This window comes from Palaemon carinicauda, chromosome 10 (assembly GCF_036898095.1).
Source record: "Palaemon carinicauda isolate YSFRI2023 chromosome 10, ASM3689809v2, whole genome shotgun sequence".
In the NCBI taxonomy this organism is placed as follows: domain Eukaryota; kingdom Metazoa; phylum Arthropoda; class Malacostraca; order Decapoda; family Palaemonidae; genus Palaemon; species Palaemon carinicauda.
This window is the reverse complement of record NC_090734.1, coordinates 147,558,090-147,570,567: the sequence shown is the minus strand read 5'-3', so window position 1 is coordinate 147,570,567 and position 12,478 is coordinate 147,558,090. Positions and strand designations below refer to the sequence as shown.

The window sequence follows — 12,478 nt, the reverse complement described above, 5'->3', positions numbered from 1 at the left end:
TTTTCCGTTATAAAATCAATAATGTTTTAATACTCTTTTACTATTTTGTTTTAAATTATTGTACAAATTTTAAGAATTTTATATTATCTTTTACAGATTGATAATGAACATTGCGATGTTCGAAACGTCTCTAAATAAATTATGGCCTTTTAACTGATGTTTTTTGGACCCTGCTGCACACCAAATATTATATCTTCACCTGTAATTCCTATATATATATATATATATATATATATATATATATATATATATATATATATATATATATATATATATGTATATATATATATATATAAAAGACATATTCTAATGTTATTGTTCTTTATATGTCTTATTTTAATTGTTTAATAGTTTTTTGGTAGTTTATATATTTCCTTGTTTTCTTTCCTCACTGAGCTATTTTTCCCTGCTTTTCCAACTAGGGTTGTAACTTAGCTTGTAATAATAATAATAATAATAATAATAATAATAATAATAACACTCGGCCTTGGGTAAACTGACTTTTGTTTAATGATATAGCATATTGGGAGTTGAATAACTGGACAGGATTAGAAATGAAACTATAAGAGAGATTACTAGAGTGCCAAATGTGTATGAGATCACGATGAGGGGTAGATGGAGATGGATTGGGCATGGTCTTCGCACTCCCCAAGAGTGGTTCACCAAACGTTTAGGTCGGCTCCACAAAGCACTAGAAGAGTTGGAAGACCCAGACCTACATGGCTGAGGACTATGAAGCGTGAAGTAAGAGATTGGGGAAGTATTGAATCAAAAGCTCAAGATTGAGACAACTGGTGAAATTTAACCGAGGCCCTAATCGATTCCTACATTCAATTGCAAATGTTTCTCTGTGGTCTTCCTCGAAAAGCTTCATTGTATTAAACCTAGGTATTCTCTCTATCTTTCTTTTGGGTGCTTCCAGTTTTAATTTCAATGTGGCAATTAGGAACTGGTGATCACTACACTTTTGCGTCATTAGGCGTAGGAGGAGATGATGATATGTACCAACCGTGTGTCACACGATCGTACATAGTTCATTTTGTGCTTTTACCTTCGTTCTCCCCTCGCACTAAAAAGAACCTGAAAAATCATGTCTGCTTTTTTCCTCTGTAACATTGTCAATAGTTGAACATGAAAATTCTTGTTGCTTTGAGATTTTGTATATAAAGGAGAGTGTTCTTTAATAAACTAACTCAGTTGCTTTCACACTGCCTTTGAGTTCACAACCTTCTCTCGGCTCCGTCACAGATACATTACAAACCTAGTTTCCCTTGCATCGCCGATATTAACCAATACTCGTAGATGTTCGTAGCTGCCGGTCGTCACCAATAAGTAGATGGTGATGAATCCCAGTACGGCCCATGTGAGGTAGATTAACGCTCTCTGAGGACTCTGAGGAAAACCAAGATGGGAATAAGTCATATTAAAGATATTAAAGGGTAAGGATTTCCTTGCATATTGATATGGAAGCTATAGTCCATTTCTTTTAGCGATGCATATTTGCACCTACTCGCAGCGGTGCCCTTTTAGCTCGGAAAAGTTTCCGGATCGCTGATTGGTTAGAATGATCTTGTCCAACCAATCAGCGATCAGGAAACTTTTCCGAGCTAAAAGGGCACCGCTACGAGTCGGTGCAAATATGCAAAGCTAAAAGAAATGGACTATAGTTATAAAATAAGTATCGGTTAGAATTTGTTTGTACACTCATCATCATCATCATCTCCTACGCCCTTTGACGCAAAGTGTAGTGATCACCAGCTCCTCATTGCTACACTGAAATTAAAACTGAAAGCACCCAAGAGAAAGATAGATAGAATACTTAGGTTTGATACAAGTAAGCTTTTAGAGGATGAGCACAGGGAAACATTTGCGCAATTGTATGTAGGAATCGATTTGCTGTCTTAGAGATTTTAAGAAACGAAGAACAGATAATTAATGAAGAATGATATGATATTAAGGACATATATCAATCTGTTGGTTTGCACACTCAGGCACACTATTCTATCTTATTTCTCTTCTTCATTTTTTTTCTTTAAGTTTTTGTAGTTTATGAAATATTTATTTTAATGTTATTACTGTTCTTGTAATATTTTATATTATTTGTAATTTCCTCATTTCCTTTCCTCACTGGGCTATTTTCCCAGTTTGAGCCCTCGGGCTTATAGCATCCTGCTTTTCCAACTAGGGTTGAAGCTTAACAAGTAATAATAATGATAATGAAATGGAATCAGTTGAAAAATGGTAATGAACCTAATTTGATCGAATATTTATGAGAAACAGTTAAAAATAGTAATGAAGAAAATTTGATTGATTTATATAGTAACTCTATAACCATGAGTCATGATATTACAATGAAACAATCTCCAATAGACTTAGTAGATTTGAGAACAAAGTGCTCAGAAGGATATTGGGTGTTAAATGGCAGGACAGGATTAGAAATGAAACTATGATAGAGATTACTCGAGTGCCATATGTGGATGAGATCATGAGGGGTAGATGGAGATGGTTTGGACATGCTCTTCACCCTCCCCGAGAGAGATTAGTTATACCAAACGTTCAGCTGGGCTCCACAAGGCACTAGAAGAGTTGGAAGACCCAGGTCTACATGGCGGGGGACTATGCATGTAGATGATGATGAATGGGAAAGTATTGAATTAAAAGCTCAAGATAGCGACGACTGGTTTCAAGGATAGGGCGTGGGAACTAACGACTAAAGGTCTCTCTCTCTCTCTCTCTCTCTCTCTCTCTCTCTCTCTCTCTCTCTCTCTCTCTCTCTCTCTCTCTCTCTCTCTATATATATATATATATATATATATATATATATATATATATATATATATATATATTATGTTACGCAAAATGTGGATAATTGCCAAATGTGTACATTTTGCAATTAATTTTGCCTATTGTGTACAATTTGCAGCGCTTGGTGCCTGCAAATTGTACACAATAGGCAAAATTAATTGCAAAATGTACACATTTGGCAATTATCCACATTTTGCGTAACACACACACACACACACACACACACACATATATATATATATATATATATATATATATATATATATATATATATATATATATATATATATATATATATATATATCCTGAGACTTATAGAGGTGAAGTCTTAAGCCCCCCTGACACTTGCACGCATTCGTGGCACGCACTGGCACGCATTGATGCGCGAACTCGCGTGAACGAGCCGTGAAAATGTCGTGAACAGTGCGGAAACTCGCGTGCCAGAGCGTACCAATGCGTGCCATGCGGGCCCAAAACTTTGAAATGTTTAAAGTTTGTGGCACGCATTGGCACGCACTAAATGGCCGTGAACGATGCGCCAACTGGAGTGAACTGGAGTGAACAGTGAGGGAACTGGCGGGAACTGGAGTGAACTGGAGTGAACGATGCGGGAAGTGGCGTGAACTTTATAATGAAGAGAAACAAAAGCCCCCCTGACACTTGCGCGCATTTTTGCCACGCACTGGCACGCATTGATGCGCGCCAGTGCGTGCCACTTTTTGGCACGCACTGGTGTTTTTCGCGCACTGTTCACGACCAGTTCACTCCAGTTCGCGCATCGTTCACGCGACGTTCACGCGACGTTCACGCGATGGCACGAATTGGCACGCGTAGTTCGCGCATCGTTCACGACACGTTCACGCGAGTTCACTCATCATTCCGCATCGTTTCCGCATTGGTCACGCCAGTTCACGCCAGTTCACGAATTGGCCACTCCATATAAAAACGGGGCTTCTCCAACCCGAGGACATTCTTGGATTGGGTTCGGAAGAGACAACAATGCTTTCTGTCAGAGACACCATTGCATTGAGGAGAAGAAACGTATCTTTTTCGTTTGTATTTTTTGTTGCCCTTTATTTTAGTTTCAATAAAAAAGCATTTGATTTACATATAAATAGCAGACATGAAATATGTACAAGTATTAAGAAAGCATTTTATTTTAACATTAAAAGCAGCAAACATGAAAAGTTTTTAGGCTGTTGATTTTAAGGTAATAGAGAAAAAAGTGTGTTGAAATAAGAAATAATTTTATTTTTACATTAAAACTGCAAACAGAAAAAATTTGTTTTGCCCTTCATTTTAAGGTAATAAAGAAGAATAAGTATGTTGATGAAATAAAACATCATTTTATTTTTACATTCAAACAGCAAACTTAAAAATTTCTTGGGTTTATTTTTCAGTTCATTTTTATTCAAAACAAAAGTTTTGGGTCTTGATTGGTAATAGAGGAAAATAAGTGTGTGCATGAAATAAGACATCATTTTATATTTACATTCAAACAGCAAATATAAACAATTATTAGGTTTATTTTTCTTTCCTTTTCATTAATTTTTTCGTTTCCTTTTTGTTTCTCTTCATTATAAAGTTATAGAAATAGTTTGAAATAAGACATCATTTTATTTTTACATTCAAACAGCAAATATAAAAATTTATTAGGTTCATTTTTCTTTCCTTTTCATTAATTTTTTCGTTTCCCTTTTGTTTCTCTTCATTATAAAGTTATAAAAATAGTTTGAAATAAGATATAATTTTTTTTTCACATTAAAACAGCAAATATAAAAATTTATTAGGTTTATTTTTCTTTCCTTTTCATTAATTTTTTCGTTTCCTTTTTGTTTCTCTTCATTATAAAGTTATAAAAATAGTTTGAAATAAGATATAATTTTTTTTCACATTAAAACAGCAAATATGAAAATTTATTAGGCTTATTTTTCTTTCCTTTTCATTAATTTTTTCGTTTCCTTTTTGTTTCTCTTCATTATAAAGTTATAGAAATAGTTTGAATTTTTAAGATATAATTTTGTTTCACATTAAAACAGCAAATATAAAAATTTATTAGGTTTATTTTTCTTTCCTTTTCATTAATTTTTTCGTTTCCTTTTTGTTTCTCTTCATTATAAAGTTATAGAAATAGTTTGAAATAAGATATCATTTTTTTTTCACATTAAAACAGCAAATATAAAAATTTACTAGGTTTATTTTTCTTTCCTTTTCATTAATATTTTCGTTTCCTTTTTGTTTCTCTTCATTATAAAGTTCACGCCACTTCCCGCATCGTTCACTCCAGTTCACTCCAGTTCACGCCAGTTCCCTCACTGTTCACTCCAGTTCACTCCAGTTGGCGCATCGTTCACGGCCATTTAGTGCGTGCCAATGCGTGCCACAAACTTTAAACATTTCAAAGTTTTGGGCCCGCATGGCACGCATTGGTACGCTCTGGCACGCGAGTTTCCGCACTGTTCACGACATTTTCACGGCTCGTTCACGCGAGTTCGCGCATCAATGCGTGCCAGTGCGTGCCACGAATGCGTGCAAGTGTCAGGGGGGCTAAAAAGGAAACGAAAATATTAATGAAAAGGAAAGAAAAATAAACCTAGTAAATTTTTATATTTGCTGTTTTAATGTGAAAAAAAATGATATCTTATTTCAAACTATTTCTATAACTTTATAATGAAGAGAAACAAAAAGGAAACGAAAAAATTAATGAAAAGGAAAGAAAAATAAACCTAATAAATTTTTATATTTGCTGTTTTAATGTGAAACAAAATTATATCTTAAAAATTCAAACTATTTCTATAACTTTATAATGAAGAGAAACAAAAAGGAAACGAAAATATTAATGAAAAGGAAAGAAAAATAAACCTAGTAAATTTTTATATTTGCTGTTTTAATGTGAAAAAAAATGATATCTTATTTCAAACTGTTTCTATAACTTTATAATGAAGAGAAACAAAAAGGAAACGAAAAAATTAATGAAAAGGAAAGAAAAATAAACCTAATAAATTTTTATATTTGCTGTTTTAATGTGAAAAAAAAATTATATCTTATTTCAAACTATTTCTATAACTTTATAATGAAGAGAAACAAAAAGGAAACGAAAAAATTAATGAAAAGGAAAGAAAAATAAACCTAATAAATTTTTATATTTGCTGTTTTAATGTGAAACAAAATTATATCTTAAAAATTCAAACTATTTCTATAACTTTATAATGAAGAGAAACAAAAAGGAAACGAAAAAATTAATGAAAAGGAAAGAAAAATAAGCCTAATAAATTTTCATATTTGCTGTTTTAATGTGAAAAAAAATTATATCTTATTTCAAACTATTTTTATAACTTTATAATGAAGAGAAACAAAAAGGAAACGAAAAAATTAATGAAAAGGAAAGAAAAATAAACCTAATAAATTTTTATATTTGCTGTTTTAATGTGAAAAAAAAATTATATCTTATTTCAAACTATTTTTATAACTTTATAATGAAGAGAAACAAAAGGGAAACGAAAAAATTAATGAAAAGGAAAGAAAAATAAACCTAATAAATTTTTATATTTGCTGTTTGAATGTAAAAATAAAATGATGTCTTATTTCAAACTATTTCTATAACTTTATAATGAAGAGAAACAAAAAGGAAACGAAAAAATTAATGAAAAGGAAAGAAAAATAAACCTAATAATTGTTTATATTTGCCGTTTGAATGTAAATATAAAATGATGTCTTATTTCATGCACACAGTTATTTTCCTCTATTACCAATCAAGACCCAAAACTTTTGTTTTGAATAAAAATGAACTGAAAAATAAACCCAAGAAATTTTTAAGTTTGCTGTTTGAATGTAAAAATAAAATGATGTTTTATTTCATCAACATACTTATTCTTCTTTATTACCTTAAAATGAAGGGCAAAACAAATTTTTTCTGTTTGCAGTTTTAATGTAAAAATAAAATGATTTCTTATTTCAACACACTTTTTTCTCTATTACCTTAAAATCAACAGCCTAAAAACTTTTCATGTTTGCTGCTTTTAATGTTAAAATAAAATGCTTTCTTAATACTTGTACATATTTCATGTCTGCTATTTATATGTAAATCAAATGCTTTTTTATTGAAACTAAAATAAAGGGCAACAAAAAATACAAACGAAAAAGATACGTTTCTTCTCCTCAATACAATGGTGTCTCTGACAGAAAGCATTGTTGTCTCTTCCGAACCCAATCCAAGAATGTCCTCGGGTTGGAGAAGCCCCGTTTTTATTTGGAGTGGCCAATTCGTGAACTGGCGTGAACTGGCGTGACCAATGCGGAAACGATGCGGAATGATGAGTGAACTCGCGTGAACGTGTCGTGAACGATGCGCGAACTACGCGTGCCAATTCGTGCCATCGCGTGAACGTCGCGTGAACGTCGCGTGAACGATGCGCGAACTGGAGTGAACTGGTCGTGAACAGTGCACTGGCGCGCATCAATGCGTGCCAGTGCGTGGCAAAAATGCGCGCAAGTGTCAGGGGGGCTTTAGTCCCACGTCCTATCCTTGAAACCATTCGTCAGTGGTGGCAAGTCAGATCAGGGTCTACTGCAAATATATTGGTCGAACCACAGACTTTTAAAACTGTACCATTAACCTGTTGCACACTATCTCCCTCGGGTTAAGTATACACATTGAAATTAAAGAAATTAACTCGTCTGTGTCTAAATGAAAATACAACCTCACGGATTGAAACCACTTTAGAACAAATGTCTGAAAGCTCACTTTTAAATTGAGTGTTCCGAGATCCATTGTGTTCCCTTGGCGGCAACTAGCTAAACACTGGCTATAAAATGTCTCGATATAGAAAGGGGTGGGGGCCGAATAAGGAAGGGACGATAGGAACACATGTGGTGTTGTTAGCCCTTCCTCTACCCTTCCCCCCATCCAGTGTTGCCACTGGATCCGCCTAAAAATTCGGCCTGAGAAGGAAATCGGCCTAAACGGTACAGTACCAAACACTACCTAAACATCCGCTAAATTAAACCAAATATACTCATAATCTCTAAACTTTGTTGTTAGTTTTAGTTTAAAATACAATACAGATCAACAAATATACGAACATTGACTTCATATTATAAATATAAATCAGGTTTATATGCCAAAAACTCTGTCTGGAGCGGAATGTATTTCCCCATAGTAATCCAGTTTAAAAACAGAGTAAAGCAGAAATCGCAAATTGAAATGAAGATCTTTCTGTAGGTTTATTTTATCGCCACTTTGGCAACACTTGCTCTCTCTCTCTCTCTCTCTCTCTCTCTCTCTCTCTCTCTCTCTCTCTCTCTCTCATCACCGCAGGTTCATCCCAGAACTGTTTACATGGCCTTGGTAACTGGTTCAATGTTCATTGATACTAACGCTAATGACAAAACTGGTTATCGTTATTCAATACCGGAAATTTCCGGGTCCTCGGATTTTGTGAAGCGAGGAGTGGGGAATTATTATTATTATTATTATTATTATTATTATTATTAGTTAAGCTACAACCTTAGTTGGAAGAACAAGAAGCTTTATATAAGCCCAAGGGCTCCATCACGGAAAAATAGCCCAATGTCGAAAGTATGAAAATGAATAAACGATATTAGAAGTAATGAAAAATTAGAATAAAATATTTTATAAAACATGAACAAGATTAAAACAGATATTTGATATATAAACTATAAAAGGACTTATGTCAGCTTGTTTAACATAAAAACACTTGCTGCGAGTATGAACTTTTGAAGTTATACTGATTCAACTACCCAATTAGGAAGATCATTCCACAACTTGGTCACAGCTGGAATAGAACTTCTAGAATACTGTATAGTATTGAGCTTCTTGATGGAGAAGGCCTGAAAATTAGCCTTATTGTTGGGTAAATTAAAATTATTAGAGACAATTAGTACATAAATTCATTACCTATTTTTAAAAAAAATGGTTAATGAAATTTCTTATTTGTTATTATTGATAGATATTCTTTTACTTTGTGTCCTTGTGATATTCTTAATAATAAGGAATAATAATAATAAGGTTAGGGAAGTGGGGAATATTGGGAAAGGAAGAGTACCCCTGGATACAATCCAGTTTAAAGCTCAAAGGCAGGTACTCGGGATGGGAAAGATTAAGGAAATTGGGAGAAAGAGAAGCACAGGAGAAGAATATAAGAGAGGGGCAGACCCTCTTCCGATATTAGGGAATTGGTATTATTATTTGTTTTTGTATTGTAAATTTTACTTCATATATCAACTTCTTAAAATAACATTTTCCATTTCATAATTCTGCTATTTGTTATAAGAATGAATTGTCCTTATTTCTCATTACTCGTGTTTTCTTAAAAAGAATTTTTATACTTCTTGAAAATTATAATTGTCTTAGTAGTTTTGATATTTATAAATAAGTTTTTTTTTTTTAATCTATTCATGATGTTTGATAGATATTAAAGTTTTAATCTCATGTGTAGGATCTAATTAGGGGCACTTGGCAATTAATGTCACTCTAGGTTTTAGATTTTCTGCAAATACATTTTTCACCTTCCTGAGTCGGAGCCCTTGGCCTTATAGCACCCTGCTTTTCCAACTATAGTCAATTTCTTTTAGCGATGCAGATTTGCACCGACTCGCAACGGTGCCCTTTTAGCTCGGAAAAGTTTCCTGATCGCTGATTGGTTGGACGAGGTAATTCTAACCAATCAACGACGACCAGGAAACATTTCCGAGCTAAATATGACTCGCTAAAAGAAATGGACTATAGGTACATACTGTAGGTTAGCTAATAATAATAATAATAATAATAATGAATGATGTACGGTGTAAAAAAAATCTTTCATTTATTAAATACTATTCTGCCCCCATTAGTAGGTTGGCCAGGGCACCAGCCACCCGTTGAGATACTACCGCTAGTGTTATTGGGTCCTTTGACTGACCAGACAGTACTACATTGGATCCCTCTCTCTGGTTACGGCTCATTTTGTCTTTGCTTACACTTACACCGAATAGTCTGGCCTATTCTTTCTATATTCTCCTCTGTTCTCATACACACTGTTGTTCGGGTCCCGCTCAAATTCGCTAGTTGCTTTGGTTGTCGCAATCTTATTGTGAGCTTTGGAAGAGGGTTTTGGGGAAGCCTATAGGTTTATCTGCTAAATCATCAGCAGCCATTGCCTTGGTCCTAGCTTGGGTGGAGAGGGGACTTGTGCGCTGATCATATATATATATATATATATATATATATATATATATATATATATGCTCAGTCCCCAGGGCATTGTCCCACTTGCTATGGCAGAGTCACTGTCCCTTGCCTCTGCCATTCATGAGCAGCCTTTAAAAGCCTTTGAACACCTGACAACATTGAGATTACCAAGCAATTCTTCCCTCAAGTGCATAAATACTGTACTGTAATTGTTCAGTGGCTACTCTCCTCTTTGTAAGGGTAGAAATTAAGCAGGTCTTCTAGGAGAAGGAGACTCCAAAATAAAACCATTGTTCTCTAGTCTTGGGTAGTGCCATAGCCTCTGTACCATGGCCTTCCACTGTCTTGGGTTTGAGTTCTCTTGCTTGAGGGCACATTCGGCCACATTATTCTATCTTATTTCTCTTCCTCTCGTTTAATTAAAGTTTTTATAGTTTATAAATGAATTGTTTATTTTAATGTTACTGTCCTTAAAACATTTTATTTCAACTGTTCATTTCTTCTCTATTAGTTTGTTTATTTTCTTTCCTCACTGGGCTATTTTCCCTGTTGGAGCTCTTTGGCTTATAGCATCATGCTTTTCCAATTAGGGTTGTAGCCTAGCAAGTCATAGTAATAATAATTCCAAAAAGTATAGAGCAGACCAATATACAGTAGTCCTGAAATTTATAGCAGATATCTCTTTCGGTCCTTACCCTTGGTTTCTCTGAGGTTCAAATGTATGATGCAAAGGTACCGCCATCTATGAATCTTGAACAGTGAATGTATTGATTTTGATACGATCGTCCACACAGACAGTTGAAGTTTCAGCCCTTATGTCCTGTAGCACCTTTCGGTTCATGACAGTGTGGACGCAGCTGTTCATGGAATGAGGTGTACAGTAAAAAAAAATATGGTATAGAGAAACCAGTTACTCTCCCATCTACGAAAGTGCTATCACACATGTCACTTACATTATAAAAACCTTCTTATCAGCCTTATCATAAGCTTTCCGTTTAATCTCAAATACTTTACTTAAGTGTTTCCTTGTAAGTATTCTCTTCTTGTTTAAATCGACACTGCTGTACCCCATCCAAACTTTCTATGATCTATTTTGCTTTCTTGAACAAAATTCTATCATCCAAGTTCATTGGCATACTATGATTCTTAGTCTCCTCTCTCACCGATGCTCGTGCTCAATGAAGCAATTATTCTTTTCAGCTATTATCGTAGAACCTGTTCTTCATCCAGGCATACCTTACACACTACGGTTAGCCATTTAATCACACTTTCAGAACCGCGAAATAGCATCTCGCTTCCAGTCAAACTAACTCCTCCTTGTCTTCTCATCTTTGATCCTCTTGATATAACTCCTAATAACCCAACAGTCACTTTCACAAGCATTCTCAAACTTACACCAGCCACCTCCCGCTAAAGTATTATTCAGCCCTGCCTTTTTTTTTTTTTTTAAATCGATAACTTTCAATATTTTTATGACTTATTCTGAGGTTAATTTTCTCATTAAACCGTTCTTTATTCTGAGGTCTATTTTCTCATTAACCGTCCTCTATTCTGAGGTTCATTGTCCTCAATTCTGAGGTTCATTGTCCTCAATTCTGATGTCCATTTACTCATTAACTTTCCTCTATTCTGAGGTTCATTGTCCTCAATTTGGAGGTCCATTTACTCATTAACTTTCCTCTATTCTGAGGTTCATTGTCCTCAATTTGGAGGTCCATTTACTCATTAACCGTCCTCTATTCTGAGGTTCATTGTCCTCAATTCTGATGTCTATTTACTCATTAACTTTCCTCTATTCTGAGGTTCATTGTCCTCAATTCTGATGTCCATTTACTCATTAACTGTCCTCTATTCTGAGGTTCATTGTCCTCAATTCTGATGTCCATTTACTCATTAACTGTCCTCTATTCTGAGGTTCATTGTCCTCAATTCGGAGGTCCATTTACTCATTAACCGTCCTCTCTTCTGAGGTCCATTTGCTCATTAACCGTCCTCTATTCTGAGGTTCATTGTCCTCAATTCTGATGTCCATTTACTCATTAACTGTCCTCTATTCTGAGGTTCATTGTCCTCAATTCGGAGGTCCATTTTCTCATTAACTGTCCTCTATTCTGAGGTCCATTTGGTCATTAACCGTCCTCTATTCTGAGGTTCATTGTCCTCAATTCTAATGTCCATTTACTCATTAACTCTCCTCTATTCTGAGGTTCATTGTCCTCAATTCTGATGTCCATTTACTCATTAACTGTCCTCTATTCTGAGGTTCATTGTCCTCAATTCGGAGGTTCATTTACTCATTAATCGTCCTCTATTCTGAGGTTCATTTTCTCATTAACTGTCTTATATCGTGAGATTCATTTTCTCATTAACTGTCCTCTATTCTGAGGTCCATTTGTTCATTAACCGTCCTCTATTCCGAGGTTCATTGTCCTCAATTCGGAGGTCCATTTTACTCATTAACCGTCCTCTATTCTGAGGTTCATT

The 12,478-nt window shown here is 34.6% G+C and overlaps 1 pseudogene; it reads right to left on the bottom strand.

Moving 5' to 3' along the window:
• LOC137648309 (alpha-(1,3)-fucosyltransferase C-like) overlaps positions 1 to 11,377 on the bottom strand; it is a 46,367-nt pseudogene extending 34,990 nt beyond the window's left edge.
• Positions 11,378 to 12,478: the final 1,101 nt, after the last annotated feature.